This window comes from Apis mellifera, linkage group LG1 (genome assembly GCF_003254395.2).
Source record: "Apis mellifera strain DH4 linkage group LG1, Amel_HAv3.1, whole genome shotgun sequence".
Classification (NCBI taxonomy): Eukaryota; Metazoa; Arthropoda; class Insecta; order Hymenoptera; family Apidae; genus Apis; species Apis mellifera.
Genome location: NC_037638.1, coordinates 11,089,577 through 11,098,927, shown reverse-complemented (window position 1 = coordinate 11,098,927; position 9,351 = coordinate 11,089,577). Strand labels below are relative to the sequence as shown.

The 9,351-nt window shown below is 22.2% G+C and overlaps 1 long non-coding RNA gene across 1 annotated transcript; it reads right to left on the bottom strand.

The window, feature by feature from the left end:
- Nucleotides 1-4,127: 4,127 nt before the first annotated feature.
- LOC102656318 lies at nucleotides 4,128-7,143 on the bottom strand. Its single transcript, XR_411593.3, has 3 exons — nucleotides 7,026-7,143; nucleotides 5,087-5,184; nucleotides 4,128-4,382 (listed from the first exon to the last, which is right to left on the bottom strand). It is a non-coding gene; the product is annotated as an uncharacterized LOC102656318 (long non-coding RNA).
- Between the last annotated feature and the right edge of the window lie 2,208 nt (nucleotides 7,144-9,351).

Sequence of the window (9,351 nt, the reverse complement as noted above, 5' to 3'; positions counted from 1 at the left end):
TGGCGTTGACGTTTAATAAAGCGAAATTAAATTTTCGAATGAGAAATTTTTAATTTTATTGCACGAATGTACATTTCTTTTAATTAAATGCCAAAATCTAATGTATCATATTTTTCTAAAAACATGTAACATATCAAATCATTTAAGCACATTCTTTTGAGAATTTTATTTAATATATATACTTTTTAAATTGATTCGTAATTTTTAATATTTTTAATTAAATATAATTTATAAAAAATTATTTAAAAATAAATAGACAAATGATGTTTAATCTTTAAATATATCAATAAAAGAAGCAAGAATAAGTATCGAAAGTAGTGCATTTTCTGGAATCCGGTTGCATCGGTACCCTTTACAGAAAAAGCATCTTCCAAGGAGTATACAAAAACACGATATCTCCATGTGGATTCCATATACGTCTCGAGGACAAAAAGAGATCGCTGATGTAAGGCGAAGGTCGGCATTGGATCGTGTGTATTCTATAAAAATTTTCTTTCCAAGAAAAAAATTGACAATATCTTAAATAACATTTTTTATTATTTATAGAGATTTTATTTAAAATGAAAGAAAAAACTAAAAGAGAAAAAAAATAAAAATAAAATATAATTATTAAATAATAAAAGACAATAATAGAAAAATTAATAGATGAAAATTTTACAAATATATCATGTTATTAATTCAATTATCCATAGAAATAAAATAACAAAGGAAGAAATGTAATTGACATACAAAAATATAGGTTTTCAGAAGATAATGGAAAACAATTCTATTAAATACGTTTTCCATGATATAATAATAGCAAAAAAATGTTTAACGTATTCAATAATGTAGAATTAAAATTCTATTTCCCTCAATTATCCAAGGAATATAAAATTAGGTCTCTTTCAATTAGAATTAATAAATATTCCATCCGAATGAATATGTATATTCACTTTTCTCGTATATCTCAAATCATGATTTAATCCATGAAACCAGTGTTATTAATAGAATCTTGAAGAAAAGGACCAGACATCGTATGGAACACCGAATATCTCATTAATCTACGAAGCACATTACTGGATCTGTTTTATACTGCGAAGACCAACGAACAACAAACGTTTCATTTATTGCAATAATATTAAATTAGACATTAGAAAAAATAATTCTGTTAATTGGTAGAAACAACAAAATACAAATTCATAATTTGAATTGTCAATAATTTGGGCATAACAAAATGTTTACATTATGAAAAGACATCCTGTTTTAAATGCAATATTGTATTTGCATTCAGAATGCATCACGCTATATTTACATTTGCAAAAACTAACATTGACGTAAGTGAAATTAAACTGAACTATTGACAAAACTAAACTACTGACGTAAGTCAATAAAGTATTTTTGATCAATACAATTTCTATCTTCGTTTTTGTAAACGATACCTTAAAATGTCAATCAATATGTACACTATCCATCAAGTCCAATCAGAGAAGATAAACAAAATTGAATTGATTGCTAAAATTACTGATGAATTATGATTTAAACTTATTCTTTAATGCTATAATCAGTTAAAATAATAAATGAAACGCTTATTTCATTTGATCCAATAGATGTATTTATACTTGTTTATATATATGGTTTATTCATTTGAGTGCCTGATATTTATTTGCTTTACTCATTTAAATATCCCATATTTACTTACATGATTTGCTCATTTGAGACGTTAATCTAAGAAAATACAATAATATTTTTAATTCTTAGGATCTAAAAATTTCTATTTGATTTAATCTAATCTCTATCTGATTTAATTTAATCTAATCTGATTTTAATCTAAAAACTCTATGATCATTAAGAAAAAATTTTTTTCTTAAATTATTCTAGATAGACCAAGAATATTTAAATAATTTAATATAAAAGAAAATTTTAACAAAAAAATTATTATAAAATATTCAATTTCTAGAGAATTATTTCATTGTGAAAAAAATCTATATCCAATTGTAAGAATATTAATGTCTTAAAATATTTTTTTTAAACTTTCATCATCATTTATGATTAATTATTTTATTTACCTTTTATAAGTCGAGTCATTACACGTATACATAATGTATACAATGTGTAAAATATGTGAAATACTTTAATCATAATGATTTTAATCATAAGTCTATTTATTCGAGTCTTAAACTTCATTTACTTCAGATTTAAAATAATACAAAATTATTCTACAATGTAGATATAACCAGTTTGTTTGTGATTTTTTTTATCGAATACACTTAAATAAGAAAACTTATTCTCCTTGAGAATTTCTCGTTGTGAAAGTACATGCATAATTCCAGAAAGATTCTTAAAAATCAAATGAAGCATCGTACATAGTGTAGATTTCGAAATGGTTAAATCACAATCATTGATGTGATGAAGAAAAGAAAGAAAAAAATGATTCTGATGATTCTGTTTTGTAAGCAAAACGATATTGTGAAAAGAGAATGCTAGCTCATTACCAAATTCAAAACGAATTAAAAAACAAATATAATTTTGTTAAAAAATTATCTAGTTGCTTTTCTATTATATGAAAAATTCTATTTTTTAATAAAAAATTTCGATTATGACTTGTATTTGATAATTTTTTAGTTGCTGAAGATTGGATATTTCTTATAAATTTTATTTATTTACTTTTATATCTTTTCATATATGAATAGTAGTGAAAAATATTTTTAATAATAATTATTTTTCAGCCGAAACTATTCTATGATGTAAAGAATATGTTGAACAAAATGTAGGAAGAGAAATAGAGAGCACAATTGTAAAAGCACTCAAGAGATGCAGAAAAAAGGAAAAGCTGGATTTAATTTGCTTTGTATTGTCAGACAAAAGGAGATGGTAAAATAGGCTCGCATAATTGATTACGCATCAATGCGTACCAATCTTCTGCAACAATGGTAGGATCAATTTTTTCAATATATATTCTACTTATATATATTTTTTGAATCAACTTATATTATTAAATTTTATTTTTCTTTTAATGATTTAATATAGCTTGGAATTTCAAGAATTCATATTTATTTTATTATTATTATTATTTTTTCTTCTATTTAAATCATATTTTATAATATTTTATTATTATGATCATTTATTTTTTCTTTAATATTAAGAAATTTTATTGCATCCCTGATTTATGAAATAACTTGCTATGAGACATTTATTATTCTAATATATTATTCGTGTCTCGACAAAATAATGTATAAATTATTCTATTCACATTTTTTAATAATGTTATTATGTAACCTTTACGTATTTCTTTCCATTTATATCATTTTATCAAACTGAGAATCGACGGTTTATAAAGACACCCTATAGAGAAGAAATTATTATTCCAGTTATTTAGCTAATCAAGTTGATATTCAAAAAGAACATAGAAGAATAAGAATCAATAATAGAATTTTGATTCTTATCTTTACTACCGATCATGATATCGAAGAAATTGATATTAATATGAATGTATCCAGCATGACATGTTTATCTATAATGATTTCGTTAAGTCCTATTAAAAAGATCAATCCACATCAGATTCAGCTACCATTATTGATATCAGTATTAATCATTGTTAAATCGTTTTAATATAATGACTATAAAAATGATAATCATTAAAATCTATGTTTTAATAGAAATTTATTGAATATATATCTTTGTTGAGGCAATTAAAATTATTTCAATAAAACTAATGCCTATTCCATAAAATTGATTTAGTAAAACTGTGTGACACGTATCAATTGAGAAATAGGCGCTTTTTTATGATCATATTTTATATTTCTAATTCATCAAAATCATTATATAGAGTGCAATGTCCGATCAAAAATGTTCAAATCTTTTTTTTTTATCATTAATCGAAATTTGTTAAAGTTGAAAATACAGTGATGATCAATTTGAAAGTGATCCACATTAATAAATCTAAATTTATCCCTATAATTTATTTTTTTTAATTAATCATTATCGATCTTTAAATTTAATAAATAAAAAATTTTTCTAACAAGATTCAGTTATATAAAAAAGTTATATATTATTGAAATTTCATAGATTTTGATTCTCTATCTTTTAAGATTTCTCTTAAACGAATCTATAGTGATTTTCCTCGATTAAACGTTTCGCAACAAATCATGTCATGGATAAAAATTTTATAACACTTTCTCTCCTTCAGTGTGATCACTACAATATAATAATGTGATATATTATACAATCACACGTTTCTTATCTTCGGTATCGTATTGAACAATCGTGTCTTATCTCTCTCATTTTATGTATATACTCTTGTATTTAGCTTTATCATTGCTCGTTGTACAAATTTATATTTTTTCATTCAATAAGATAATACTTGGCATATATGTAGGTGGTTATCGCGTTTCAAATTTATATATCTGAAAACAATAAAATACTAATTTATCAAAGTGCAATAAATTAAGGGATTATTACAATCATTTTTAATCAAAAACAAATCCTATTTTCGATCGTAATTGTTACAACGATTCAAAATCTGTATGATTTCGTAACTTTAATTTGCTATTTTGTAATTACATCTGTAATTGTAATTATATTTTTTTATAATTATGATTCTTACATTCAACGATTTAAAACGATTTAAAGTATATATACATTAAATATATATTTTTAATTTAAAATATTATTTGGCAAATTATTTTATTTTATTAGATTCTTAATTGTATTTTATTATTTAATAAATAATCAGCTTTATCAATAATAATAGTAAATATGACATCTTTCAAATACACATATCTCTTTAATATACACATATATATTTTTATTATATTTGAGTTATGCCATATCTGTAGATTAATATTATCTTTCTAGTTTGAACTAGATTAAAATCAGATTTCATAATTTTTTACATTTGTACATATTACACATTAATTTAAAATATTAGACAAATTTTTTATAAAATCTATTCATTTCAAATAAAATTAATGTAGGAAAGTATTAAAAAAAATTATCTCTTTCTAAATAAATGTTCTAATATTTGTTATTAAAATAGAAACTAATTTTTATTACGAAACATATAAACCTGTATTTTTTATAGTGACAAACTAAACCTACATATACTCACGGATGGATATTGCTAGAATAGTTCGGCTTAAGTTCGGATTTATTCGGCATACACTTCGGGTTTCTATGCCTCGATTAAGTTCAGTTAGATCATTCTACCTGCATTGATCAACGTAACCGAGTTAAAGAAAGGCGAATTTATTTTTATAATTCATAGATTCAAAATTTGTAAATCTTTTTAAATAGATTATTAAATTCGTTTATTGGTATAAGTTACTGAAAAATAAATAACAAAGTTTTAAATTATAATAAAATATCAAGTAACTTTAATTTACTGAGATTATATAGACTATTTTGTGTTTTTTAATAGAAATTAATTTAATCTTTTAATTATATCATTAATTATAATTATAATTATATCAACATTAATTATAATTATATCAACTAATTATATCATTTTATAATAATATAATTATTCTATATAATATAATATAATTCATTCATCAAATCTTTAAATTTGTAAAATTTAACATATCAATTTTATAATTTCATTATTTTTTTTCCCTTGAATTATAACAATAGTATAATATGTATATGTTTTAACTCTGTGAATCTATGCATATGTATACAATGACTTGCATCATAAATGTCCTAGAAATTATTGATTTATAATATATCTATGTATATTTTACAATTTCATTGAATTGATTTTTTAAAACAAATTTTGCTTTGTTATAATTAATAGAAACATAAATTTTATTTATTTAATATACATATTTTTTTATAATTTATTATAAATTATAATTATTGTAAATTAAAAAAACTACAAAATGTAATATTCAAATATGATTATTTATTCATTATAATAAGTCATTATATTTAATTCATTTTATTGCTAAAATATAATTTTTATAAATATAAATATAAAATTTATATAATTCTGAATATTTTTACAATATTTTTTTGTTATTATTCAATTTTATTTAATTTAATTTTAATTTATAGAAAATTGTACATTAAATAAATAAAATTTATAGTAATTAATAATGAATATATTAATATATTAAAAATTAATTTAAAAAAGTTTATTATAAATAAATATATAAAGCAATAATCTCTCGCAAATGTTCGAATTGATATATATTATAATATATATTTTTAGATGCATTAGATTTATCCGTATTAATAGTTGGATACAATTATTAAACAATTTTGATAATTCACGAACTTGGTAAGTTACATATCACGGGAATGCGTTCTAATCTAATGAATGTGTTATACAATCAATGACCTAGAATGTTAATATTTTCTCTTTCCTTAAGTATTCTTTTGTTAAGTATTCTTTGCATAGTGCACTTGTATTGTTCTCCTTAATGCATAGCTCACAATACAAAAACATTACGAAGATAATAGTCCCATATTTTTTTCTTTTCTTACATTCAGCAATTCTACTCAAAAAAGAATACATATATCTACAACTGACAAGATAAACATACAGACTATTAGTTTATCGAATTTCAAATAAAATAAAATTACACCTAAAAAGATAGAGAATTTTTTCTATTTAAATTACGTTTCAAATATAATATGTTTAAAAAAAATAATGGTGATCAATCAATGTCAAAATTATAATAATTGAAACAAAAAATATTTAAAATTATATTTAAGATTGTAACGAATGATATTTCTTTTTAAAATATGAATTTAAAATATATAATTCTAAAATTTTTAAATCATGAAATTATATTATAATTTATAAATTTATAAATTAATTCTGCATAAATTAATAATAATATTATAAAGAAAAATGAAATTTATTTGAAAAAAATTATTATGTACTTAAATATATTTTTAATTTAACTAAATAAAATTAATTTTCTGATTTAAATGATTTATATACAATGATATAATTATATTATGTATAAATATATACATAATATTCTCAAATGAAGTTTTTTATTTAAATATATATAATAATATTATTATTATAAAGTACTTACTGTATCATAATGTAGCAAATATTTCATTTTAACATTAATAAATATATAATATAAATGATTTTATATTTTATACAATTCACAACTTCCATTTTTTAATGAATATTTATCACAAATGATGACTGTAACGATCAATTAATAATAATCAATTAATATTTAAATATCACTTAACCTATACACTCGAGACTACTATTTCTACTTATCTATTTATTATGATGTGTATCACGAATTGTATGCACGAACCTCAATTACACTTGATCACATTTCTACATTGGATAACAGTATCATCAAAAAAAAAACAACGAAAGAAGCAACAATCACCGATCAGTTAGCTAGTGTGAAGGATTGCCGTTTAGCGCCAGCTTCCCCAGCGCTCGTTGAACTTTGCATGCATGCACGTCTTTACAAGCACAGATGCATCTAGATACCAGAGTATGTGTACACGTGTCTTTGTACAAGCATTCCATTTATCTATCTGTAGATTTCATACGGAATGTTAATAGGAATGCGCACGTGAGGACAGTATCGATAAATATCGCATTACGCCGAATATTGCGTTTCTGTCGTGTGAAATGTATGGCTTAGAAAACATATTCTATGAAGGTACAAATGTATACATATATAGAACACCATCACGTATAGATGTGTTGGTACAGTAGTTTCGTGATTTTAATTGTAAAGATCTAAGAGGAATTGTAATTCCAAGAATAAGGAAATTAAAATCTTTGTTGGTGATAAACTTTAATAGAGTTGACAAAGTAGAGCGAAAGTTAGGTTAGAATCAAGATGAATCTAATGTTGCATTACAAGTTTCGAACTTAATATCCTTGATGATACTTTCCTTTTATAAGATTATCTTCGCTTTCAATACATATATATATAGAAGTATAGTATACTAGTATAATAATAATGCAATACATTCGCTTTTCTTAAAATGAAAAATATTTTATTCAAAAACATATATAAAAAAAATTAAAATACGATATCGAAACATAATATATAAAAAATAAAAAAATAGTGATAAAAAAGTTGTAAACATGATTTTATTATTGAATATTTCTTACTTTTATTATCTTGACAGAATATATTTTTATAGGGAATAACGGATTTTTAATAAACGAAATAATACTTTTCTCTTGGTGTTAAAATTTGAAAAACTTTCAGAATTGGTTGATAGTACACGATTTAGAATACAAAAGCAACGATTACTGTCAATTCCCTCTGACCGAGATCTCAAAAGGCAAGGGAAGAAGCCATAACGCAATGCAACGTCGCAACGTTGCTACGCGGGAATACAGTGTGTCCCATAGACCACTGCGCAGAAAAACATTAAAATGGACAGATATAAAGCATCCAATTATATAGCAACGGTTTTTTTGAAATCGTATACAACAAAAAGAGACATACAACAAAGTAGAAAGAATTATTTAAAACTACTTTGTACAAATTGAAGTACATCTTTATTTATGTGTAATAAAGTAAATATTATTAAAAGAAAATAGTAAATATTTACAGTAAATATCTAGTAAATACTAAATATCTATCTTTTTTTTTAATTTGATAATTATATGAAAAATATAATATGTATATTATATCTTTTTTTAATAAAATAAAAACGAAATATAAAATATTCTTTGCAGGATAAAAAAAAATTTGTCTTTTATTTAGTTTTATATATTTCAGAAGCAATTAAAATTTTATTTTGCATGCAAAATGTAATAGTTTTTCTTTACGATTATTATATGCTAAAATACTCTATTACATAAAAGTAATAAATATATTTTTTTTATATTTAATATATGTATTTACATTATAGATTTATTAATATTTTTTTTCTTTATCTTTCTATATTTATTATTCAAAGTCACTTAACCTGTACGACAAGTTAATCTGCTATTAAAAAACATTTACATTATTATTAAAAAAATGATATTTCATTTATTTTTTTTATTTCCATCATATAGTTAATATATCTTTCTATATGTTTTTATTTTCTTTCATTTTTATTTTTTACCTTCTAATTCCAGAAAATTTTTGACATAAAAAAGACAAAACAGATTGGAAAAAAATAATCTAAAAAATATCAATATCATTAAAATATTAATTTTTATCTTCTTAAATTTCCATCAATATACTTGTCTAAACATTCGAATATGCTCATTTTGATGCTCAATGCTATTTTACGATCTTGCAATATTACAAAAGTTACCGTACTATACCGAATACATCCACGTGTGCAGGTAAATAAAGAAAAAACGAGAAGGAAGAAAAGGGAGAGGGACAGATCGGCGCCGAACGTTGCGGTTGGAAGTAGTAGAGGGAGGAATAC